This window comes from Harpia harpyja, chromosome 5, assembly GCF_026419915.1.
Source record: "Harpia harpyja isolate bHarHar1 chromosome 5, bHarHar1 primary haplotype, whole genome shotgun sequence".
Classification (NCBI taxonomy): domain Eukaryota; kingdom Metazoa; phylum Chordata; class Aves; order Accipitriformes; family Accipitridae; genus Harpia; species Harpia harpyja.
This window is the reverse complement of record NC_068944.1, coordinates 16,963,309-16,990,337: the sequence shown is the minus strand read 5'-3', so window position 1 is coordinate 16,990,337 and position 27,029 is coordinate 16,963,309. Positions and strand designations below refer to the sequence as shown.

The following is a 27,029-nucleotide window of genomic DNA, read 5'->3' as shown; positions in this document are numbered from 1 at the left end:
CATGTGGTCTCATAGACATTGCTCCATCCTCATCAACTTCCTCTGTGATGGATATGTACCTTGTCTACTTAGTAAGGTCTGGAATGAAACCTCCTGCAATACTCAAGATAGCTGAGGCTGCCAGACACACTCTCTGGCCTCTCGATTCATTAGTCTTCAGAAACAAGTATTTTTCTGGGTTAAGAAGATTGAAAGGATGGATAACGAAGACATTCTATTACACCTGTTTTCCTTTAGCATCATGTAGACTCAAAAGGGCTTGGGAACATAGTTGAAATAGGGGAAAAAAAATAAGGGACTGTGATGGAACCCATTTCTGCTGCCTGTGGTAGAAATCAAGACTTTCTGTGACTGGCAGAGTAAAAGGAGAATAATGGTTTTCACCTACAAAAAGCTAATGCTTTAATTCAGTATTATCTATTGTATTGTTAGATCTGTTGGCAAAATTACCTGTTTTAAATTAAACTGATTTAAGAAATAGCCAAATCTTTCTGATAAAGTTAACAACAAGTTTCTAAGTATATTTATAGCGAACGTGATGCAAAGACTACACCATGGCAATTTCACCCCAAAGAGTTATAAAGTACCAAAGCAAATAAAACACCGGGCAATGATGAAAAGCAACAGGTAGCTTAAACCATGAGCATCATTAAAATCTGCCTGTATAGCATATCACATATTGCTTTCTTATTTCAAAAACAAAATGTGCTGATATTGTCTGATATTTGCTTCAGGTTGGTAATTGTAAAGCATTCTGAAACAGAGAGGCAACATACTGAGTTCATTTTTAAAATATTCTACATACTAGCAGTTCAGAATGTAAAATGTGCATTATAATTTCATAAATTACCTAACACTAGGTTAAAATAGTTACATTTTGGTTCTAAAAATGCATGGCTTTCCATAGTAGATTTGTAATTTTGTTCTTCAATTTTAAGCTACTTTTAGAGTATTTTCTGGGCAAGCCCCTCTTTCTTCCTCCCTCCTTTACATAAAAATAATTCCAAGAATGGATTTTCATTGTCTGCTAGCTCTTACACCAATGCATTTTTTAGGCTGTAAAAATGCAGAAAGCCTGAACTCCAGACACAGCCCTATATTCATTTTATGTAAGTGCTTGGTTCAACACTTCTAACAGAAAAATGCTGAACATTTCAATGTATCACTATAACTCCTAAAATTGTGTCCGCAGATCAATTTTTGCACCTTAGTGCAAATTTATCCCCATATAAATTAAAAGTAGTTTATCTATCTGGAGTGATTTTGCAACCACAACTGATTCTAAATTACAATCTATTAAAAATGATATAATCCAAAAGCCATGTAATTCCTACCCATTTCATACCAAAATAATTTGTAGAAATGAACAAGCTGACAGACATTCAGCATTTTAATAACCAATCAACAGCTATTAAATATTTCTGGGCTATATTCTACTGGCTGTTTCTTGACTACAGTCTAATCAGAGAGTTTGAACATGAAAAATAAATTGTAGCTATACCTCCTAATAGAAGGCTTATGAAAGAAACATACAATACAAATATTTTGATGGTATATATACTGCACTGCTCTTTGAACATCTTATTTACTAACAAATTGCCATTTTACACTTGACATCCAACAAAGGTAGAGGCATCCCTTTTTTGCGGTCTGAAAGACTTTGCAGTTGCTAGGTGTGGGATTATAAAGAGAAATGGGAACAGAAAGGTGAACGTAAAGTTAAGACAAAATTTAAAAAGATATATTATTATTATTGCAACAGTAGAATGGAGAGTAGCAAGCCAGGGAGTACTTCTACGTGTTGCTGTAAAACAAGAGACTTTTCACTCTTCTTGATATCACCCTCAGAAATTGTAAGCATATTTTAGCGACAATCACTTGCATGAGTGTAGATGAAGCAATTGCAAGCAGTCTGTCAGAGGTGGGGGTCTTGCAAAAACAGATAGATAATCAGCATGGATATTTTAATGTGCCAGTTGAACACAAAACAGGCATAGTAAGTATTTCCTCTGGTAAATCCAACATAGAAAGTTGGATTTCCACAGCTATAGAAGTTAGTTGGTGGACTGTGAGAAAACAACAAAAGCAGATTTCTCCTTCTGGAGGTTCTGAGTGGCTTTGGGGTTTTTCTCGCCTGTTGTGATTTTTGCACTGGAGACACACAGCTAAATGTTTTAAATCTGATTTTTGAAGATAATAAAGAAAAAAAAGATAGAGATCTTACCTGTGTAACTTCAGGGCCTTCTAGGTTTAAAGAAATGGGTATTGTAAAAGTTGAATTAAACATCTGATGCAGAGAAGTAAGCAGTTCTCTTTTACTTCACAGATCCTCGGAAAGCTTTAGGAGTTACAGCTTCCTGCCAGTATAAGTCACTTCTGCTTTTAGTTTTGAAAAGTCACAGTATGACACTGCTTACTGCATGCTATTTTGGGTGCCCTGAGTAAAACTATGAACACAGGCACTTTTGTGCAAAACATCATAAGGCCTCTCTGATGTTCATTCAGAGTTCAGAATTAAAATGCAGAAGGCTCTAGCAAGCAAAATACGAGCTGATTTTCTTTTTCCTAGTGGAAAAATAAAGTACTCCCTGGCAAGTAACCAAGGTGGTGGGAAGGTAATTCATTTTGTGTGAGAGTATTTTGCAAGTGAAAGGGATATGCCCTCTGTTTAGAGATTAGTCTGGGAAACAAGCGATCAATTTAGAATAGTCACAAAAGTTAGTCAAAGAAGAGAGTTTCTACAGTTTGGTTTTTACCCTCCAGTCTTTTTTTTTCCCAAAATAATTTAGTTTCAAGAATCATGAAATCTTCACACTGAGAAAAAACCACATGCCCAAGGTATTGGTTTATGTCCTTACATACTTCGAGAGACATGAAATACATTGGTTTATTCTTCTTGCAACTGTCTACAAAAGTTAATTTTTGTCTACTAGCTAGCATTGGTTTTTATAGTCCACTGAAAAATATAACAAAAATAATATAATCCTCATTAAAAAAAAAAGAATACACTCAAAATCTTGTGCAATAATTACACAACAGGTTACATTTTTTTCATAGAAATTAAGTTTTATCTTAAGTCAATTTAGGAAATTTTGAACAAATATTCAAAACACAAAAAACAAATTCAAATATTTATTGTGCATTCCTTGTGCTCTCAAAAAGAAATAAGGATATTTGGGGAATAAAGAAGAACTGTGGATTACAGTAACACTTCTGTCATTATTATGGAAGACATATTTATGGTGAGATGGTTTAGAACTTAGTGCTACAGCAGTATTAGCTCCAGGCGAAGAAGATTTCTGAGAAGTCCTAAATGGTAAAACAACAAACATGACATTTTGTCAGACTTAATGTATCCTGTTAATGATAAAACTGAAAAAAAAAAAAAGTACCACCTCAAAAACTTCTAAAACAATTTTAGATTTTCCACTATGAAATTAGTCGCTTAAGGAATGAATATGCTTTCAGTTGACAGATTTTTTTATTTCTCCTGAAACTGCCTCCTTTAAACAGAAAACTTTGACATCTGGAGGAAAGTTACCTCTCCCTCTTCCCTTTTCGTCATCCAGTCTAGGAAAATTTAGCAACTGTTCCTATGTGGAGATTGAAAAACTCTTGCCTGTACTTTTGTCATGTATTTTTATCATATTTTTTTCTGGAAAGGAAGGAAAGTAAATTCTGACCAGTCCTGCAGCTCTTACTCAGTCATTCAGGAATCTCATGGCCAGAACACAAAAGATGGTGAATGAGGAAACATGATTCTTTAGCATACGTAATGCTATAAGAAAACACAACTAGGTAGTGTTGCCAGCTCAGAGAACAACAGCAGAGCAGAACATGGTCTGCAAAGGGAACAGTCCTGATGATTGATGCATAGGTGAGCTCTGGTACCTTGGCTAACAGTGAATCACTGTTTACTGTATTTATGTCTATGTGTCAGAGACAAATCAGCTGGTTCCAAAGAAATACAAACCTCCCTAATATCACAGACCTTAAAACTTGAAATGAATGGGCTTGAAGTTAACACAGGAAAACTGTCTATCCATTGCGCCCATCATGACACCGTCAGAAAGCCTTATAGTCCATAGAAAAGCATTGTGTACACTATCTGAGCAGCTGGATTTTTCTGAGATTATTCAGAATTACTTCTCAATCTTTTGAGGATGATCTCTTGGTAAATTCTTCAGGATTATCTCCTCCTAACTACTTCAGTATAAATAAATATTTTCTGTATCAGACTGGAAATGAACACACAATTTATCAAATTATATACAGCTTCAGCTTTAAGAAGTAGATAGATTGGCTGTTATTTTCTCAAATCAGAGCAAACATGATAATATTATACAGCTTAAGGTTCTTTGATAACACTGTGTTCTTAGTAATGGTTATTTAATTATTTATGAAACTGGATATCAAAACCAAACCGACAAAGATTTCTTTCTGGTGCTCTTACCTCAAACATTTTGCCTGTGCTAAGCAAAACTTGATTTCTTTGTCTAAAACTTGATGTTAGATTTGAGTGAGGGAACCAACATAAACTCAGATCACATTTTCATGTCTTCTGCACTTTTTATCATGCTGCTTTGTTTATTTGTTTGTTTCTTTAAGAAACAGGAATGTTTGGAGGCAGCTGCTATTTGGTAAGAATGCTTGCATCCTACTTTTGGTTCATGGTCTGACATCAGCTCTGCACAGGGTGACATACAGCTGATGCGAAAAGGAAAAATGGGAAGAGAAGAAGGACGCTTTCCTAAGACCTGTGGAAACTGAAGAAGTGTTACTGGAATTCAGTGATATGTTACCATTTACCACCTGGAAAAACAGCTTTTTTTACCGACGCTGCTTCTCACTGGCTTTCTAGCAATACAGAAGAGGTGACGTTTCATTCACCAAGTCAGAATTAACGAGACAAAGGTGTAAGAAAAGGGTACAACCATTGCTAACATTTGGCAAACAAGATATGCTCATTTACCAAGAATGCTGAAACTTGTCACAGGATGTAATCTAAATAATATATGCCATGTGAAGGGAACAGAAATGACTAGTAGGAAGCAAATAAAAATGGAAGTTTCTTGGGAATGTTTGTTGAAAAACTGACGAGGCGAACTGGCCAGAATAGGAGGGACTTTTGACAAGGTACAGATAGCACACAGCAATAAGTAAAAAAAAGAAATTAGTTGTGTAGTCTGCATCTTAAAAAAGAAGTCAAATAAGAAGGCTAATTCACAAAATTATGAGAAAACATTTCTCAACTGAGAAGAAAACACATACTTATTCCCAGTACAGTGTTCTCATGTGATAAACAGTCTCCGCTTCTCTTTGTCTAGGCATCTGTTAATGACAGACAGGCTTTTTGGTACTAACATTGAAAGGAAATGATTTGGACTGTCACATATTAAGGAAAAGAGTTACGCTGTTAGCTCTTTCTGGATGTCACAGACCTTGCTATTTCCTGCAGAGAGGGATCTCAGCGATATGGTAGCATTCAGCAGCCACTGTCACCTTGACTGTTGTCACAGCTTCCCTCCAAGGTGTGTTAAAAGCTTAACATCATCTCGCTCCACGGGGGAGACCCGTTGCTTGCTGAGAGCAGATTTAGTAGCACAACCAACATGACTGGGCAACCCAGTTCTGAGGGAACATGTGAGGAGCTCTAATCATTGCCTGAGCAAAACCTTACTGGAGGTTTGGAAGAGTTGAGTGAACTTTATTTTACCAAAATAAATAAATGAAAATGGGTTGTCGTATAGGCACTGTGGACTGAGAGAGAAACTTCAGAATTCCAGTTAAACTGTTTGGAAACTTTTCCTTTTTCATTATATTTATTGTGATTAAAAATAGGAATTTTATCCATCCAAAAGCTATAGCTTAAATTAGGTGTTTGCTCGTGGGCAAGAACATGATAATGAAATTGGAATTAAAATGTCTATACAATTTAAAAGGTGGTTACTGATCAGTCAATTGTAATATGATATCTACTCATTTCTTTTAAAGTTAAATTTCTGTTGAAATATAATGACCAATCAAATTTTGTGGTTATATGTGTATGTGTTGTAATGACTTGAAGAAAGACAGTCCTAAGAATTCAGTAGAGTTAATTATCTTTATTTAAGGAAAACCTATTCCATTTTCTAGAAACTAAAGAAAAAATAAAAATGTGAAACCCTAGGAGCACTGTTTATTTTTAAACAGAATAAAGAACACTGAAAAAAAAAAAAAGGATTAAAAAGGGGTCAGTTTTCATTCAAGGAGATAAATGAGATTGTATCCTCATCTTTGACACTTGCTTAATTGGACTGATCTCAGAAGGTTTCACTCTCTTGGGTTCATTCGGTGGGACTACAGGTAAACAGTTCTTCCCTTAATCACTTTCCAGTATGAGGAGAATTCAAAACACAGACAGATACTTTGGCAAGGGCAAAAAGTTTTCTTGAAAAATCTCAGAAAACCAAAAGGCGAGACAAACAAAACCTAAAAAAAAAAAAAAAAAAAAAAAAAGAAGAGAGGTGGGGGTGGTAGAGGGGGAAACCCACATATTTTGCTTCTTATTTCATTTATTTGTTGTTTAATTATTCTTTTACTGTGTTCGTAGGCTGTATTTATGTAAGGCAGAGGTTTAGAGGAATTTCAGTGATGGGATTTCCGTTCTATCCACCTAAGGGTGGATTTCTCTCATAAAACAAAAGGAAGAAAGAAAAAACTTTATAACCAAAGCAAAACTACATTTTTTTCTTTGAAGGTATTTGTCTCTAGAAGGCAAAAAACAAACGAATAAATTGCATGTATGTTAGTTTGCAGAGAATAAGAAGCCATGGTTTTATCTACAAACAAAGATGATTATTTTCAAACAAAAGCAGTTTAAAAAGCTTCATATTTTGGAAAAAGTTAAATGAAGTTAGTCAAACATCTGCCGAGTTTTACAGCAAGCTGCTATATAAAAGCAACGTATGTAAAGACTTTTCTACTAAGTCCTGTCCTCGGTTTTGCACAGGAATACATTGCTCCTGTGAACTAAAACTGGGGGGAAGAGGAGATATTCATCCCCGTATTTGATCTCTGAATATCATGCAGGTTATGTTTTTACACTTTTATAGATCATTGGCATGAAATATGAGAAAAGCAAAGTTTTATTTGATTATTTTTGGTTTACATATGGTATTTCCAACTTCCAAGTAACAGCTTATAACCTTTGCAAATATATCCCGGAGAAAATAAGGCAGGTTATTCAAATACTGATCTGATATCAGAGTAAGTTGAATTTACTCAGTGAGGACAGGGAGGGAGAAGGACAGAACTCAAGATTTTAAGGTGGATGATCCTCCCCAGTCACCTATACCCAAATCATGGCTCTTGTGTTTGGAATTTGCATCAAACTAAGCAGAATTATTCCAGGCTAGATAAGCATCCAGCACAACACTGCTAAAAGGTGGAGAAGCTGCTGTGAAAATAGCAGCAGTGGGGTATGAACAAGAGCAATAAAAGCATACATAATATCTTCATCTCTGTGGACTCAATACTGAATTTGGGGGATTTGTATTGCCTTTTTTTTTTTAATTGTTGGGATCTTTGCCATTTCTAGATGAGTTTTTTATGGAGATTCATACATGCAGCTTTTCCCAGAGTCTTACTTATTGTCACTTAAGGGAGGCATAGCTCCAAGAGGAGCCAAGTGGAACCAAGAGAGGAAGGAGAAGTGGGGCTTGGAGGGCTGAATAGGCTGAAATATAATTTTTTTTTTGCATTCCTGATCAATATCTTGTCACTATACAGAATAAATGCACTACACTGAATGAAAGCATTTTGTTGAATAAATGTTGGGGTTTTTTTCTTTCACTTCTTCTTTAATAATTCCACTGTAACTAAAATTCAGTTCCCACTAAAATATGTTTTAAATCACAGCTTCTGGAACAGAAGTTAGAAGCAACACATGAGGCACTGTAAATACAAAAATGCATGGATTAATTTACAATACCAGGGAGACTCTTTTTCATGGAATTATTTGGAATCAGTTTCAAAATCTTTGTGTCTTATTTGTTTCAGTATTTAATGATCAACTTGAGTGGGTTTGCATTTTTCCATACGATTGTGTGCTTTCTGTGTTATGAAATCCATTTTTTTCTTCTTTTTTTCTCTTTCTTTTTTTTCCTTTCTTTTTACTTTTTTCCCCCAGAGGGGAAAGAAATTTAATGAATTGCAACAAAGTATACTTACTTAAGATAAGTGTGTACTTAGTAGTATGTGTGAAAAGTCTGTGGAAATGGTGCGTAACCTTCTTAATTAAAAGAATCTGAATATCACACTGTAATCAGACCTTTCCAAAGACAATCCCTTTCTCCTTTCCTTTCCTTTCCTTTCCTTTCCCCTTTCCTTTCCTTTCCTTCCCTTTCCTTCCCTTTCCTTCCCTTTCCTTCCCTTTCCTTCCCTTCCCTTCCCTTCCCTTCCCTTCCCTTCCCTTCCCTTCCCTTCCCTTCCCTTCCCTTCCCTTCCCTTCCCTTCCCTTCCCTTCCCTTCCCTTCCCTTCCCTTCCCTTCCCTTCCCTTCCCTTCCCTTCCCTTCCCTTCCCTTCCCTTCCCTTCCCTTCCCTTCCCTTCCCTTCCCTTCCCTTCCCTTCCCTTCCCTTCCCTTCCCTTCCCTTCCCTTCCCTTCCCTTCCCTTCCCTTCCCTTTTCTCAGTGAATATTGTTATGATAGAATACACTGTTTGGAAAATAATATGCAGACACCTTATTATCTTTTCCTGTTTGTATTCCCATCACAAGATACAATCAATAAGATCAAATTCAGAGCAGGAAAATCTTCAAGATGATCCCCTGGAAGAATGAAGCTCCCTTGTTCTCTTACTGTTACACACTGTTTAGATATAGATTGAACAAAATTGGGGATGTTGTCTCATCTCTGTCTTTAGCCCAAGATCTCATGCTGATGATCACATCCTAAGAAGAACCTGAATTCAGCTGATTTCTGTAAGTGACTAGTTCATATTCTTCCACATGTCTCCTGCAGAGAGGACAGCAACTGCTATTAGATACAAGTCATATATAGCACAAGTCAGAATTTAGTCTTGAATTACTATAAAATATGTTGAAGAATAACAAGACAAATATTTCTTTCCATTTGGTTAGCTATGTAACCCTCATACACTTTTTCACATACGTGATCAATCTGCTACAAATGTTAGAAGGCTATTCTACCTCTATGGTAGGTAGCGACGTAAATATTAGTGTACCCATTTACATGTAGAAAAAAGTGAAGCATGAAGGTAGAAGAAATATCAGAAATATTAAATGCAAGTTTATGAAGACCAAATCTATAGCTGTGACTGATCAGCCCAGTGTTCTGCTGCATTAAAACCTCTCAGTATAAAAACTAGTGTAGAGATTAGTATGAGAGTTGGTATAGAGATTACATGGCCAGGTCAGCCTAATTTGGAAAAGACATTTATGCACAAATTTCAGTGGCAGAAAAATAGCCCTGTTGGATTAGTTCAACAAAACTAAACTAAATATTCCAATTTCAGAAATGTCAATGTGTTTTGTTTTGTTTTTTAATTAAAACCCATGACATTTCCATTCCAAAAAAATGAATGAAATTGAATAGAACAAAATAAAATAAAATAAAGGATTCCTGTCTGAATAATTTCATAATGTCAACATTTCATCCCATGTCCCACCAGCAAAGCCTAAACGGTAGCTTGGAAGACAATCGTGAAAAGTGAAAAGCCTTTGAGATGAGCTCCTGGGTAAGGAAAAGATCCAAATCTCATCCCTCCTGCCAAGAGGGAGAGGAAAACAGAAGGCCAACATTTTTTCTTTTTGTTAATGGGTGCTAAGAAGGTGACATAGGACAAGGTGCCCTCACTCTGTGCTCCATGGACCACCCTTCATGTCTACATTTTTTTGCTTTCTAGGTACAGGATAGGGGAAAGAAGTAAGGCAATTTTTTTGAACTCTCTGGTTTTCTAGAATGAAAAAATTGGGCTTTTCAGTTACACCCTGAGAAAAAGTCAATCAGCCAGAAAAAACCTTGCTTTGTTTGACACCAACTCTCCCCCCCCCTTTTTTTTTTAAGAAATTCCCCCCTCTTTTTATTTTTTGTTCTAATTGAGAAAGAAAAAATTTGGGGGAAAAAAAGTTTTTCCTTTTTTTGAAAATTGTGTTTTGCATTGAGGTTCAGAGGTAGGCTCTTGACACAAGAGAATTTAATACAGAGTTTACAGTTGCATTTTGGGCACAACAATTTAACCTCAACTTATATGTCATTATAATGACATTAATCCTAACTTGTTTCCTTTTTTTTTTTTTACCTAGAGGGTTTGTGATTTCTTGCACCATTTTAATACCTATCGCAGACTGAAAGGATTGCTGGTTTAGTTAAAAAAAAAAATTATTTTAAAAAAAAGCAAAGAAAAATCTGACTTTAAGGCATTTTAGTCTCCCCAAAAGAGGGCCAAACTAATAACTTCAGCTAAAATAATTCACTCTACCTTCTACAAAATATCTGAAATCAAGCTTATAGTGTGATTTATTTTTCTGTATTTCTCACTGAAATATCCACAGTAAGATTCTCCTATTTAATATCTGTGTGCAACTGTAAGTATTAACAGCATGTTCTCTCTAAAAAAAACAGTTTGCAGTTGCACTAAAATCAATGGAAGCCCTAAAGAAACCAGCAGATCAGTTTATGTGGGCTAAACATCAGAATACTGAATTGTTCATAAAAAATTATTTTTTTTAAATGCTACCATAGTTGTTACTAAAGAGTTAACACAGCATTGCCTAACACAGATTTATAGCTGGTATAACGTAGTCTGTCCTATCTTTAAATGTCAAAGACAGGTCAGATAGATAGGACTGAGTAACTAACTGCTGCCTGTGAAATGCTCCTATTTGATCTGTGAGCAGGATGGGCAGATGAAAACTTCGCTAGCTTCATTGACTGCTGTGTAGTCTACGCCAATTAGACCAGCTGAAGCCCCTGACATGAATGCTACATGAGTAACAGCATGGAAACACATTGACCTCTAAGAGTCAGCGGCACAGTCAACCGACAAACAGGAACTTGTGTGATAAAATCTGAGGAGAAAAATCAGCCTAGCTTCACTCAGATATTTTATAGTAAACTAAAAATATTCATGGAGGCTTTTCGTTTTGAACCCATTGTCTGTTTATGCATTTTACCATTTGGTACCAAGGATATAAGATGTTCATATAGAATTAATTTTTATGAATGTGTGTTGTTAAACGGCTTTACCCACTGGAGAGAGAGGAAGGGATATATGTGTGTACTTGATAGTGGTGTATCAAAAGGACAATGAAAATACAGTAAAACTATAAAGATTTTAAGCTGTTCTATTTTTTTTTTGGGGGGGGGGGGGATGTCGGCATTGCTTTTAAAAACCAGCAGAGAATAAACAGGAAAGCTGTGTAGAGATGGAGAAGCGATCTTGTGAGTGACAATTTCACAGTATTTAGGAAACTTTCTGCCAGCTACCGGAGAATAGAAAAGAAGCAAAGGACAAAAGAGAAAAAAGAGAGATTGAGAGCAAGAGAGGGAAATAGCCAGGTCTTCTCTCCAACATTACACAGAAATCTGGCCAAAACTAAATATGTTGTAGATGCAGTAAGTTGGCTGGGGAGAGAGGGTAGGGAGAGACTGACTATTCTAAATTAAGAACATCCAGTTCACCTTTCCAAGAATAAACCAGATGGAGAAACAGTGACTGGATCAGCTTGGACACTAGCCAGAGGGAGGACCAGTTTTTCTGGCAGTCAGGAGAAAGGGGAGAGCAACTTATGAGAAGCACGGCAAGGTCCCAGACAGATGAAGATGTGGGTAGCCCAGGAGCAAGGTCAGCCCTGCCTTGGGTGCTAGCCAGCTCACCCACAGGCAGATGGAGAACAGCTCGTGCAGCAGTCAGGTCACTGCCTTCAGGAGCCATCCCACCTCCTGTGCAAACAGCTAGGCTGTGGGGTTTCACACAGGGAAGGAGGCTGAGAGGAGAAGGAGCTATCATTGCCAGTGGATGACTCTACTTTTCAGAAAGGGTTTAGGGATTCAGGGGAAGCTAAATCTAGCAAGGATGCAACAGAGGCACTTGAATTCTGTTGTTTGGTACAGAACACTGAAGCTCTATTTTCTATTTTTGACCTTGGCCAAATACTTTGCCTTCTGAAATGCAAAAGAAATACAATATTATTTACTCAGATTGCCCAGTGTACAATTTCCCTCAAGCCACACTGAAGCTCTTGACCTCAGCAGCCAGCAGGGCACTAGAGGGGGTGAACATTTCACTAAAGAAAGGGGGACCATACTAGGAAATTTGAGCATATTGATTTTAATTGTATGTAGTTTGAACTGCAACTTATTAAGATGGTAATTGGGCTAATAATTATTATTATTTCATTAGACTCTTGAGATTTCAACTAGAGTAACAAATTGATTTTGAAGATAAAGTGTATTCATTGCCCTTTGCTCATAACAAGATTTGGGAGTAATTAACTCAGGGGAATCCAAGCAACCTACTCTACAACTTGGATGCACCAAACTGGTAGCACAGGTATGCATGTACCAGCGTTTCAGACTTTGTGATTCTTTGTTCATCAGATGAGTTAATGTTTGTCTTGTAGCATGAAGTTTTTGAGATTTTCAAGCAAAAAAGTAAATGCTTATGAGTAGTTATTTATATGACTTTGTTCAGTATTCTGAACAAAGCAAAAATGATTTAGTATACACACAGACATACACAATATAGATAATAAATGAAGATGAGAATGTTGCCTTCTCATTTTAGTGAAGAGATTCAAGAGGAAACTTTGAGAAGGTATTAATAGCTTCAGTTTTGCAATCTCTTCCTAGGTCAAAGCATATACTCTGCATGTTCTATTATTAGAAGAAAAAAGTAAGTTTCATTAATTTAGTAAACTTTAATCTGATTATTATAAGCAATAAACTAAGTTCTGCAAAAAACAGGATGTAAACAATGTATCACGTCAATTGATTGAAGTAAAAAAAAAAAAAAAAAAAGGTTGTTTTCTCCTGGTTCATAAAACTTTATGGAACCTACATGGTAGGAACATTAGCATTCAAATATTTCTTCTTTAAATAGAAATAGAAATAGAATCATTAAGTTTGGAAAAGACCTCTAAGATCAGCAAGTCCAACCGTCAACCCAACACCACCGTGCCCACTAAACCATGTCCTGAAGTGCCACATCTATGCCTTTTTTGAACACCTCCAGGAATGGTGACTCCACCACTTCCCTGGGCAGCCTGTTCCAATGCCTGACAACCCTCAGTAAAGAAATTTTTCCTAATATCCAATCTAAACCTCCCCTGCCGCAACTTGAGGCCATTTCCTCTTGTCCTATCACTAGCTACTTAACTTTAACACAGTAAATAAATTCAGCCTGTAGTCTAGTAATGATATTTCCAGTGAAAGTTAGATGATTTTGTCCCTAAATGCCCAAAGAATCTCTAATACAAACATCACAGCTTAATTTTCCTCAGTGAATTTATCTGACTTACCAGTTACAGTGGGTATGTAAAGTATTATATGCCAGTAGGCCTATTTCACAAAGGCCATCTTCAACAAAAACAGAAACAAAGTATTCAGAATAATATCCTAAGATTCATCAAACAAGGTATTAAGGCTTTCTCATCTTCTGTTTTTAAAGTCACATAACACAAAATTTACATATTATCGCTTAGTACTTTTTTCAACCTAAAATTTTACAATCATTCTTAAAATAAGCAATATAGAAAGAGAATGTAGAGCTGTTCAAAACATAATTTGTAGGTAAGAAAATTAACATTCCCTATTACAAGGAATAATATTCATTCTCTAGAGCTCAATGATAGGACATTTCATTTTTAGTTGTATTTGACTTTCTACCCTTGCTGCTTCTAAAGCCAATACATTGTCAGAAAACAACTCACTCTTTCCTATTACATCTTTACCACTTGATTTTATTTCATAAATCCTTCAAAGCATTAGAGATGTAATTCTGTAAAAATTAAGGGCACAGCTCAAGAAATAAATTTATTCTGAAGTGCTACCCCACTGGGTTAATAATATTACTAGTTTTTCATGCTATGTGCAGTAATGTCTAGGAGACTTTAACAAATAGCATTTTCATTGTGTTAGGTACTGTACATACAGTGAAAAAAGTAAGTTCCTTCATCCCCCAAAAATGTAAACTAAATATTTCAATGAAAAATGAGAGGTTCTGCTGCTCTTTTTAAAGATTAAGTCTGATATTCATAAATTAAAAAAATAATCCATCATCTGTATATGATCTGCTCATTTTAAGTATAATCAGGAAAATAACAGAAAATGGATTTTTCTATCAACAGTAAAACTAAAGCTTGCAAAAGTTTGTGTGTTCAGACCAGAGCATTTTCAGTGCAATGAACTTGTCATCTTTGAACTGTCCAGTATCTGTGAGTCTGGAAAGCTGGAGATTTTCTAAGAGCATATGTTTGTATAAGGTTTTGAATATTCTGCTCAGTGACTCTAGCAGATCAGACACAGTAAGAAAAAGTTCTGAGATCTCAGCTTCTGTGTCTTGCCATTCAGGAAGTATAGCTATAAGTACAAATAAAAACTAGATTTTCACAGATATTTTTAAAAGTAAAAAATTGTCTATCTGTGTCTACTTTGTATTCAGTTCTTGATTAATTCAAATTACTTTCCTTGTCTGTAAGAAAAAAAAAGATATCTACGCCTTTTATACACATAAAATGCATTTTGACAGTATTTGACTGCATTTCTGCTATATTGTTCACTTATACAGGTTTACAAGCTATGTTATTTATAACTTGATGTAATTTCCAGCCTTCTTTATCTAAACTCTAATAAACTTAACAGGGATAACCACCTACAAGAATCTTTAAAGATATTTGTGCATGACCGTAGTTTCCTCTGAGAATGTTTATGTCCATGACTTTCAAGATTACTTGAGTTATGTTCAGCGGAAAATCAGAATAGATCCAGTATCACTATGGAATTCATTGCAGAAACGTTGGAGTAGCCGCACTGGGTGAGGCTAAGGTCTAGCTAGAATAGGAGCCAGTCTTCAACAGTTAGTAATGTTAACCTGGTCCAGGAAGTTGTAAAAATGCTGTAGTAAGTGACTGTGGGATAACATGATTCCCACTTCTTTTTCTGAACTATCCAAATCGAGAGCCTGATCAAGTCCTTAGGTGGTTTCAGGTTTCTCCAACCTTATCTTGAAGATAAAGAAAGGCAAAAAATGTTTCTTACAGAGTAGGGTAGATCTGGAAGAGAGCTCAGGTTTTTCCAGTCATGGTAACACTGCACATTGGCCTGAATAACTGAAGCCTTTCCACAAAATAAGTAAGTTGAAAGCATGTGTCGTGATACCCACTACGGGGGGTGAAGGACTCTGCTTGCGTACAAGGACTGGTTAGGCTGCACTTCTTGAAGAAAAGGAGAGCAACTTAGGATCTGAGCAAATAACTTCAGCAAGGTTCTAATATGTAAAAAAAATCATAACTCAGAATTTACTATACCTGACCCATAACATTCAAGATTTGTGTTCAGAATTATTCTATTTCTTGGTTTTGGAGCAGGTGCATTAGCAGTCCAGGGTCTGAAGGGATTTCCAAGCCCAGTGCAAAGAAATTATCATAAAGATGCCTTCCCTTATACTAAAAATCTCTTTATAGTAAAAGCTGAAATACATAGTTTTCCAAAGCATAGCTAAAAAAAATAATAATAAAAAAATAAAAAAAGGAATACTTAGCTCTGTGTGGAAGAGTAGTTACTAGGAAAGAGCAACACTATCAGATATGCAGTACAGATACCTCCAAGTTCTAGTACATCCAAATTCCTTCTCAGGATAACATGGTAATATGTTGTGATTGTTTGTTTCTTTTTTGCCAGGACAAAAGAAAGCTGTTGATGCAAGCAGGTAATCAGGAGTACTACTCACTCTAGCAAATTTATCCAGGGTGAAAGAAACAGTAATTTGTTATTAGCTAAGAATCAACTATACAATAAAAGAAACAAAATTATCTACCTAGTAAAACACATTGATATGAAATACAACTTGATATTAAATTGGAAGGCTGAAAGTGGATAATTATTTTTAAATATGGCACCAAATTAAGGAACAGTTGGTATTTGCAAAGAACAGATGTTAAAGATCATGATTATAACCACTGGCAACATTGTATCTTATTATAAGCAATATATTAGCACAAAATAGTGTGGGAGCAAAAGGAAATCTATGTTGAAAACAGTCACAGTTTTAAGCGCAAAAAGCTGTCTTGATTAATGTTAATTGAGATCTTAAAAATATAGCATATACCTTAAATAATCTAAAAAAGTCATACTTTGCTCATAGAAAGAGAAAGTAGAAATAAAGTTCACCAAACTCTCTGACTAAAGAAAGAAGCATAAAGAACCACGCGAATGACACCTTATTATGTAGTGCTAAGCGGGAAAGAGCTTCTGACATCTGCAATGGAGCAGATGACAAACATCATTATTGTGAACATCAATATCAGCATCTAAGTTATACGCACATTTGAACAGTGCAAAGGTACTACTCCCAATGGGAGATGTCACTGCCTGCTGCTAGCCAACCAAGGAAAAGAATGACGTTCCCTGTACCTGTTGTAAATAATACAGTTTGGGAATCAATGGGCCATTCAATGGAGATATTAAAGGAAAGATATGAAAATTTAAACCAGTAAAGTATCTAGCTCACAGCATCGGTAGCTAATATATGAAACAGGAAGAAATTACTTGCCAGAAAACAAATACACAAACAAAAACTCCGGAAGAGTTTCCGGAAAAAAAAACCCATGTTTAAAGACAGAATGTGTCCTAGCCTCAGTAACTCTGGGGTAGATCCCAGGGCTGGGGGGTTGTTGTTGTTTTGTTTTGGTCTATTTTTTATTTTTTTCCTAGAGTTAAGGACTGTCAGAAGCTGGAATACTAGATGAGCTTTGAGAAAGAAGTTCTGATAATGGTCTGCCTTGATTTTCCCTCCTAATTCTGCATTTTTTTTTTTCCCCATCTACCACTGGCTTACAAAGAAGACATTATCTTGAGAAGGTATGCACCTTCTCTCTGTTGATGATAGCAGCAATAATTTAAGTACATTTATGCAAGGTTCTGGACCATTTTTTTAAGGCACTTAAAATATCTTCTACAGCTTGACCTTGACTTGGTAGTCCCAAATTTGTGTTTTAATATTGCTGCTTATTATACTTGTATTTTATTTGTTCCTTTCCTACCTTCTAATAAAGAAATTGAATCTGCAAGGATAAAAAAGACAGGAGAGGAGACTTACATAATGTAATTCATACAAAAGTGCTGTAAGTGTCTCATTTAGATATAGTTTTGACATATGGGCTAAATTAAGACTTTAAATAGTGCAATACATCTTTTAATGCAAAAGAAATAGTATAAATGGGACTCAATTAATGAGCGGAAAATGTAAAAGACATTCTGGAAAAGCTATAAATTGCTTACTAAAATAAACTAGCAAAATTAATAGATAATGACTCTTGCAGCTCACTGTCATGTCCTCTTAACCACAACATCCATCAGAAAAAAACACGCTTACACTCAGTTATTTTACTTATGGAAGCTGTAAGCGTGAACACTCTGCTGAGGATAATTGAAAGTCTCTTAAATTGCCAACACAGAGGTAAAGCAGGACTTCGTATAAAAAAAAATTAATCCTTCCAGCCCCATGTGTTCACACGTGACTCCCCGCTTCTGAAGTACCAAAGAGGCACTGATCAGCAAGCTCTTGAAACTTCAAGGTGAGGGGATGGCTTCTGGTCCCTCCTCCTGCTCCGGGGAGGGTCTGCCTGCCTCCTAGGTTGCTTCTCCTGCAAGAGGAGATGGCCTGTGGATGGATGGCAGAGCAACGCCCAGGGGAAACGCGCAGAGAGAGGCGAGGAAGGGGCAGGTCTCTGCCGCAATGCGCTGGCACTAGTGGGACAGTTTTTCTTCCCCAGGGACAGGGAGGAGGGGCACAAGGCAGCAGGACTAGCCACCAAAGGATTAAGACAACAGAAGGTTTGATTTCCTTTCCTGTAACTGGTGATGTTACTGCTATTACCACCTTCTGAGATAAGTAATTCACTTCAGGCTTTAGGAATTTTACTTCATGCTTACAGAGGAAAAACTGACAAGGTGGTGTGATTATTTATGTTACTGCTGTGAATGATGACTTTAGCACTAACATCCCAATCCAGTGTATAGTTCTGTTTTACATGGTACAAAAGCTACGTGTGATAGTTGCCATCTCATCTTTTATTAGTGAACTACCATTTAGATCCTCAAAAAATAGCAGATTTTTTTTTTCTTTTTTTCATTTTTTTTAGACAGGTATGTATAATGCAAAATATTGTTTCTGTTCTTTGATCTACTTGTATGAAGATTTTTTTCTTGTTGCAGTATTTTTAATTACTGCTAAGGCAATCTAGCCAATCATGCATCTAATGCTCTACCACTCTCAGCAGTGCCTTAGACTTCAATGAACCTTTTTGTATTATTATTTATTTTATCTGTTTTCCACCATAACTACAATTCTAGGGTGGTTTTCTTTTCTCCTATTTTCCTTCTTAATGCTTATCATACACATGGTACTTTCTGATTACCATTTTATATGTCATTTACTATAACACTGTTTCCAAGGTTGCTTGGATGCTCTCATTGCTTGTCTACAGAGTATCTTCTCTGTGTCTTCAAACATTTCTGACTTCTTTTCCCCACTAATTCTTTTTCCAGTTCTGTTTAACACAACGTCGGAAATGGTCATGCACTGATATTTCAAAGAGGGACAGGAGAAGACAGAAATTACATCAATAGAAGAAAACCAGGCACAATATGCCCTACCTTCAGACTGCAAATTATGATATGAAGGGTCCTTAGTCTGAAACTCAGCAAATGATAGAGGAAGCTCCTTTGGAGAGGAAATGTAGGCTCTGGCCTTTAGTAGGCTTCCAATGACAATAAATATCAATACCTTTCTTCAAAGCATTTCAGATTTGGCAAACTTGTCTTTTCACTAAATTTCTCTAAAGCAGAAATGTTCACATAATTTCTAGTCATTCTGTAAACCCTGTCATTCAGCTACAGTGGGCATTGCTGTTGTTTTAAAGCGATGGTGCCTTTAGCAGGGAGTGCAAGGGATGTTGTGGGGAGGGTGGGGGTGCAGTACTTCCACAGTGATACTGGAGCAGGTTAACAAATTTGGACACAAACATGACAAATTATAAGTCTGTGCTGACATTCTTGGATGTATCATCATCTGGAGACAGAACTATCAGAAATTAAACCACTCATTATAAGCCTATAGAAACATGGACATATGGAGGTCATTATGTGTACATACTGTTTCTATGTGGTATAGATATCTATGTTTTCTTTTTTTTCCCCCCCTGTACCTTTTTCTCAGAGGAAAGACTGAGAAACTTTGCCATTTAGGTGTATTTGCTTTCTTATAACTGCACAACTTCACAGGCCTGAACGTTTCTATCTGTAGTTTATCATAAGCTGTTTAATTGTTTTACTTTGGTTACAGTTTAATACTTTTACATATAAAGCAAAGATGCATTCCTCAGTTTGGTCTGGGACCCTCACGCAACTAAATAATATCAAGTTTGGTCATTCACACAAACAGTGCAATGATTTAGATATAAGTTGGCAGTGTGGAAAATGTCATTGAGAGCAAATATTGGAGTCAGACTCTTGAATGTAGATGAAAAGCAAGCTATTTTAAAGGACATTAAAATATCACAATGAGGGTAACATTTCAAGCAAATGGATATAGATAGATAAAGAGCATTAAATCTGAAAATTGTTGAATCACCCAGGCAATAAGATCATGTTATGGATAGGACAATTGTTCCACAGAACAGAGGAAAATCTCATCATGCAGAAAATTTTGAAAGACCTACCCAGTTATTGTGGAGTTTAGTAAAGAACAGCTTAATCATGGCAGGGCAGTATATTACAGTATATGACTTTCTTTTATATACTGAAATCTGCTAAGAACATAGGAGAAAGGAAAAGAAAAACATAAAGGAATAAGATAAAGTATTCACCGTGATCATCATAGGTAGGACAAAAAAAAATGAACGTCATTCTAAGCAAGAAAGCATGAGGATAGATACCAGGGTAAAAATCTAACAGTGAGAATAGATAAGTGTTATTTCTTGGTTATAAAATAATAGGCATTGAGATAGGGGTGATTTATACAGGAGTTTACAATGTGATGTAGCAAGAAAAATTTTAAGGGTGATGGAGGTCTAAATGCAGGAGGGAAGTTGTGTAATAATATTTGGCTTTTAGACCAGACTATTCAAACATCTATCAGCAATGTCTTAAGTTCAGCTGAAGGGTGATAGAGGTCTAGATGCAGGAGGGAAGTTGTGTAATAACGTTCGGCTTTTAGACCAGACTATTCAAACATCTATCACCAATGTTTTAAGTTCATCTGATTCTGCCTTTGTGTAAAGGAATGATCTAATGACGCCTTAAGGTCCACCCCAGTTTTATTTCTTGATTCCAGGGTTCTGACCCCTGGATATGAGGTCATCTTAACATCATGGGTTTTAATACAACAAGGTTGTCAGAACAATTTGTTCCAAAAGTCAGTTTTCAACTATGTAATAATTGTCCTTAGCCAATCCTTCTATATATTTTCCATCACTTTGAGATTGATTTATACTGCATGGATGAAGACATTTTCAGTCTTCAGTAGTTTTTAAATTCATTGAATGAAATGTGGAAGGAAACACCTTTTTTTTTTTAAACTTTACCTCTCTGTAATTCTCTGGAATCTTTTAAATCTTCTAATGTCATTGGCGTGGTTTTTTCCATTCCTGTTCTTGTGCCTTTGTAAGCTCTCATCAACATCAGATAGCCTGGCATCAAAACTAGTAAGGACAATGATTTTGATTTGCACTAGTGATGACAGCAGCTGGACCTCATTTGAAACTTCGGCCCTATCCTGAGTTGATTAGAAGATCTGTCAAAACATAATGCCTTCTGTCCTTTCTAGGTCATGAAGACAGTCTAGCAAGGGCTGACCTCAACTTTTATGTTTACATCCAATCTTTGGTTTTGAAAATCAGTGAAACAGAACATTCAATAGTTTTTCTTCCCTCAGAGAAGTTATTTCACTTCTGGATTAGGATTAATTTAAAAACATTCCTGAGGCTTAAAACCCTGGTCAGATAGAAATTACAATTTTAGGAACCTGTCAATGAATGTGCCATTCACTCCTACACACAATTAAATAACCCTGTCAAGTCAACCAAAGAAAAGAACAAGCCAGGAAGTTTGTTTCACATATTCACACAGATACATGTATTTTTACATTAAACATTTGAGAGTGGAGTACTAATGCCAGAGCGTGAGTTTTATTTTTAATATACAGGTTTATCCATTTTAAATATAAGACCTTGCACAACTCCCAGATGCTTTTTTTGCTCGAAGATAAATAGCCTAGTGGCACTTACGGAATATCCTAAAGTGCTTTACATCAACAAAAGTTACTATCGTAGGTATTTGAGTGAATTTTTACTTCACATTGGATTATTATTTATGTCATCCCTGCAGATATATGACTCCTCTACAACATATTTTCATTAAGATTTAATAGGTTATTCCTAATGAGTTGGCTTATTTCTTTCTTTGCAGTTTTTTCCCATAGTAGCACTTGTTACTAGGTAAAATCGTATTTTTAAAATAGTGTACCTCAGTGACATATTGTAGTGGTAAGTGTGTTTCTGAACTGTTAGCAGAGCAATACTTAGGAGATAATATCTCATAAAGGTTGGAGTACTCTCTATTTTTCATGTGGTAGTATAATAAGAAACAACATGACAGGCTGGGAGGAAGAACCTTGAAGTGGTAGCTACCTGCATAGAAATGAAAAATGGAGGGAAAGAAGTTGAGTGACCTTGCTCTGTCATATGTGTGTCATACCCCCAGATCAATGATCAATTCTAACAAGACACAGGCACTTGCCTTAGTGACCTCAACTTGCTGTTGCTGGTAGGTGTCAGTTACTGCTGTAAAGAATAAAAAGAACCAGTGGACTGATGATAAATAGAAAAGAATGGAGGCGAGAAAACAGGAAGACAGTTGGATAGAAATCTCCAGACAGCATGAATCCTTGGAGAAGGACTGTTGGCCCAGCAAGTGTCTTATTTAGTGAGCTTGCTTTCTTTTTTTTCTTTTTTTTTTTTGGTGTGTGTGTATGTGCAATTTCATGAAGCTTCATCCTCATGCCAAAAACTATATTTCACATTTATGTACAGCCCACCACACTTTCTGAATTGTAAAAATAAGAATGATTCTAATGAAAGAATAGTGGAATTCAGCACTTAGATGTCTCTAACACAGAAGTCAAACAAAGAAATACCTTAGCAATACACAGCAATAGTCTGCAAAGAAAAGGAAACTTGCTTTGCTAATTGTTGGGAGATGAGTGAATAACTAGCACTGTACCAAGTTTCTTCATTGTCTATTCTATCAGTTGTGGTTTTGAACCAAACTAGAAACCCCATAATTGACATAATTTTTATCTGCATTCCATTTTAAAACCAGAACAGCAACTAAAGAACAACTCAAGATGTGAATATTTAATTGCTGCTTCTGTGTAAATTGAAATCAACCCCAAAATGCATGATCTAGTTTAATGAAGTACACAGTGATGATAAAATGTGTTAACAAGATACAGTGATATAGACATAAAGATTAAAGATTTGGAGATGGTTATAAAGAGATAAAGAGGTAAAGATATAAAGATAGATATAAAGATATAAAATAAACTCCACGTTTCTTCTACAGTAGAGAATTTTCATGTTTACCTACAGGAAATCTCATGGGGCAGATCAGAAGAACTCAACAGTCACTGCTAAACCGTATTTTAATCTCCAAGACAGGTTCTAATGTTAAGATTCTAAAATCCTTTCTATTTTCAGCCTGCTTTAATTTTAGTCTCTAATGTCTGTCTGGCTTTTCACTCTCTTGGACATGATACAAACAAAGAATATTTTATTTCAGATAAAGAAAAGCTCCCCACTTGAACACTTTATATTGAACAAAATACCTATCCATGTCATTCTGCTTGATGAATATAATCATAAAGCACTGTACATACTTGTTGGGTTTCTCTAATTGAGCAAATACGAATTAGCGTGAGCAAGGGCTATAGTCTGGTTCTAAAATGTTCTTATGGCTGATTTGTGCCTTATATCTTTGACTGTCACTTGCTCTTCTCTCTAGTGATTATTCCTTCTTTTTCTGCACTCACTGGATACAGGCAGCCTCATGTAGCATTGGGAGATTATGCCCTCTGCCAGGCAGCATGTCTCTGCCCTGGAGGATGCTGAATAGTGCATCTGAGCCAGTTAGGAGGACAGATCAAAATCTATGCTCTCTCTGGCTTGTCAAGGGTATTTATACCCTCACCAAGCAGACAAAGGCTTTGAATATTTTCTCTTGTATTTCTTTTAATGACTCTTTCTCTGCTTGTGAGAGCTACAACTATATCCTGCTCTGTATTCAGTTTTGTGGCAGAGCCATGTTTAGGCTCATATAAATAAGAATTATGGAAATAAAGTAAGTGCCAAGATCTTGGAAATGTATAGACATACAGAAATACACACCCATGTACATACACATATGCACACCTATTTGTTTCCAAAATCAATACTGCCAAGCTTTGTTACTTCTTCCTGCAAACAGGAAAACAGAATTTCACACAGATTATCTTGAACACGGCAAAGATCAGTTAACCAAAAATATGGCTTAAAGGCTAAGATGCATGAATCACGTGGAAGTTGACTGCCTTTATCATGAAAGTGGACTGTTATCAATGCAAGCAGGCATCTGGCTGTATTCAGTTTGATTTACTCTGTTGGGCTTTTTTACAGTGTAAAACCATTTTACCAAGACAAATGGAGTGGTAAATATGATAAACTAAATGCTTATTGTATGAGAAAAGAAATGGTGTCAGGATCTTGCTGAAGAAGGAAAAGCCCCATAAGATATAGCTTTCATCTCTCCTAGAAGACAGACTCCAAAGACCGAAGGGAAAATAACAACCATTCTGGAAAAAAAGAAGCAGTGACAAAAGTGCAGGGATTGGGGGAGAGGGCCAGCCCTGCTGGGGTGAAGGTTCATCTCCCCCCTAAAAAAAAGCAGCTCAGCAAACGGCGGCAGATGTCACCATGACAGGGAAAGTGGCAGGCAGCCATCTCAGCTCTGCTTGTAACTTCTTTCACACGAGTCAAGCTGCTTTTTCCACTCCATTCAGCATGTTTTTGAGTGCTGGGTTTGTTCAGAAAACAAAAAAGGGCAAGAGCTCTAGAATTCAATAGAAGGTCAGAATGGCAATCTTTTTTGCCGGGTCGGGCTTCCTTTTATACTGTGACATCTGGCACCATTACCAGAACAAATTAGAGCAATTCAAATCACCAGCAGGGAAAAGTGGGTTTTCTGTTTTTCGTACAGCAGAGCTACAAATTTGTGAACAGGAACTGGGGCTCCCAACGTCTCAGCGTAGCAATAGATTTGCTACACTTGTTTTACAGATTCATACAGCAACAAATGTAATCAGTGATTAAGTTAAAGATGTCCATCCTTCAGCACAGCCTCCACAAAAGGAAGAGAAGAAATAATTACATTGATGAGTTTGCACTTCATTTTCAGCCTGTTACAGCATGAAGCACTAACAGTTTCAAGGAGGCACGCTGCAGAATACAAGCATGCCTCCCCTTCCCCCATCTGGCATTTTAATATCTGTGGCTAATGTAATTGCCTCTTGTTCTGTATTCCAGTAAATAATAAAGCATATTTTACTTATAGATAAGGCTGTAGCCTCCTTAGACTATTTGGAACATTAAGTCAGCTACCGATATTAAACATTTTTGAATATTTGGCCATTTTTAAGCTTTAGTGTTCATATTCCTCTCCATTTCCTCCTATACTTGAATCAAATTCTTTCTACTACTTGCAAACGGGAGAGCTGCACAGTAAATACATCTTCTAGGTACATTAGCTGCAGGCAAAACCAGGTCTTACACATGTAATCTATAGTTGTTAGTGGGACTCTGTTCAACGGTAAAACAATTTATTGTGTCAAAATGCACTGAATCTCACTTTCAGGGGAGTTTACAGCTTTTGCTGTTAAAACCTTTCCTCTGTAAGAATTCAATTTTCATTTTGATTACATAAGCTTTCTTTACAAAATATACCTTGCTGTGATCTTTCATTCAAGCAGAAAAAATGGGTCTTAATGAGCTTGAGCAGAATTGTATGTGTGATAGCAAGGTCCCTGCTCCATTAATAGGAAATACCATCTTCTTAGTATCACAGACATTATGCTGCCGTCTGTTAACTCAGCATTTGTAAAAATATCCTCTTCAGGCACAAATCTCACCTTCAGCCTGAAAGCCTATTCTGACACATCTCTGACACCTTGCTCTTGGGGTGATGGCCAAGCAGATGATGCCTTTCACTTGTAGTGCTGAATTAAGTGGACTTCGAATCCATTGCACTGTTTCTCTCAAATTGCCAATTGTTTGACTGACTACTATACACTTATAGAGGGCTCCTGAATAGATTTATAATATAAAAAATAAGCTCTTGAAAACAGATCTTTAAGAATACCACAGATACCATTTAAACAGAGTTGAGCTATTTGTTCATGCTTTGATATGGAAGAACTGCACTCAGTGCAGATTGAGTGGGATTGAAGGACCTAAAAGTTGAGTTCCAGTGACACTGTAAAATTAATCCATCACTGATCATGGAGTAACTGTCTTAACCCTGCCAATAAGAGCAAATTCTTTTTTTTCTTTTTTTTTTTTCTTTCTTTTATATCCTCAATTGCAATTTTTAATTTTTCAGAATTGTGATCTCATGAGAATAATGTTACTGACTTAGTTCATAGGGTCATGGTACAAAGTTTTCACCCTGCTGTGTATTAGTTCTCATCTGCCAGTGTTTTCTCATTACATCATCTGCAAGCAGACATGATGCTGTTTTCTCAACACAACCCTTGATACTGAAGGACATCAGTTATCAAACAGATCAACAGTATTTTAGAAAGCTGTTGGGAGACTGGTAAATGCTTTCCCATCATCTAGACTGTTAGAAAAAAACATCTTTCATTACCGGTTATCCAGAAGATTTCAAACTCTGCTTTAAGATGAAGACCTCATTATGGAGAGATTATTGCTTGTATAACCCGCAAGTTGAATCACTGTAACTAGTTTTTTGTTCTGCTGTGTTTGTTTATTTTTTGTGGAGCTGGGCATAATCTCTAGAAAGATGAGTGCAAGCCTGTTCTGGTGGAATTTTATTGTAAATCCTCCCACTTTATACCACTATTTTAGGTGCTAATCCATAAAACTGCCAGAGCTGATATGTAAGACCTAGTTAACAGAGATTGCATCACTTCTTTTCTCACAAAAATAACTGTGGTAAAGATAAACTAAGACTTCCACTATTAGGTATAGTCTAATATTTACTTGCCAGAAAAAGTCAGGCTAACCATACACTTGCAAATACAGAGAACAAAACTGAATTTAGCCAGATATGATCTGTTTATCCAGTCATCCAAAGCAAAGGGTGACTCTACCAAGAGTCATTTACCAGCTGATATATGGCTGCATTTGGCCATTGCCAACACATCGGATTAGTATGATGAACCACCTGAATTATCGACAAAAGTCTATGAATATTGTTTATTCAGAATTTGGCAAGCACTGGTGGATTAAGGGATTTTAAAAGGGCACTCTGACTTCAGCTAGGTAAAGCAGTTACCAAGTTGAGGAGTTTACATTTTATTTAGTACAAGCTGTACCATAACTTGTTTATAAAAAACAAAAGTCTTAATTTCAGATGACATCTCAAAGTAAATGCTATGTTCTTTAATGGTCAGCTCAATATGAGAAAAAACATCTTAACATGGTGGATATGCTATGTTCATTTATTAACCTTTGGATGTACTCATGTAACCTCAGT

General features: G+C 36.3%; 1 protein-coding gene across 6 annotated transcripts in view; it reads right to left on the bottom strand.

Annotated features, from left to right (window-relative positions):
- Positions 1-27,029, bottom strand: part of CDH19 (cadherin 19) — a 118,972-nt gene that overhangs the window by 70,486 nt on the left and 21,457 nt on the right. Inside the window, exon 1 of one of the 6 annotated variants that reach the window (XM_052788221.1) lies at positions 2,225-2,445. The exons of 1 other annotated variant lie outside the window; for it this stretch is intronic. The gene's annotated coding sequence lies outside the window, so the exon portion shown is untranslated. Of the gene's footprint in view, positions 1-2,224; positions 2,446-27,029 lie in introns of those variants that run through there. 4 more of the 6 variants (XM_052788218.1, XM_052788217.1, XM_052788216.1 and 1 more) reach the window with 4 other exon arrangements.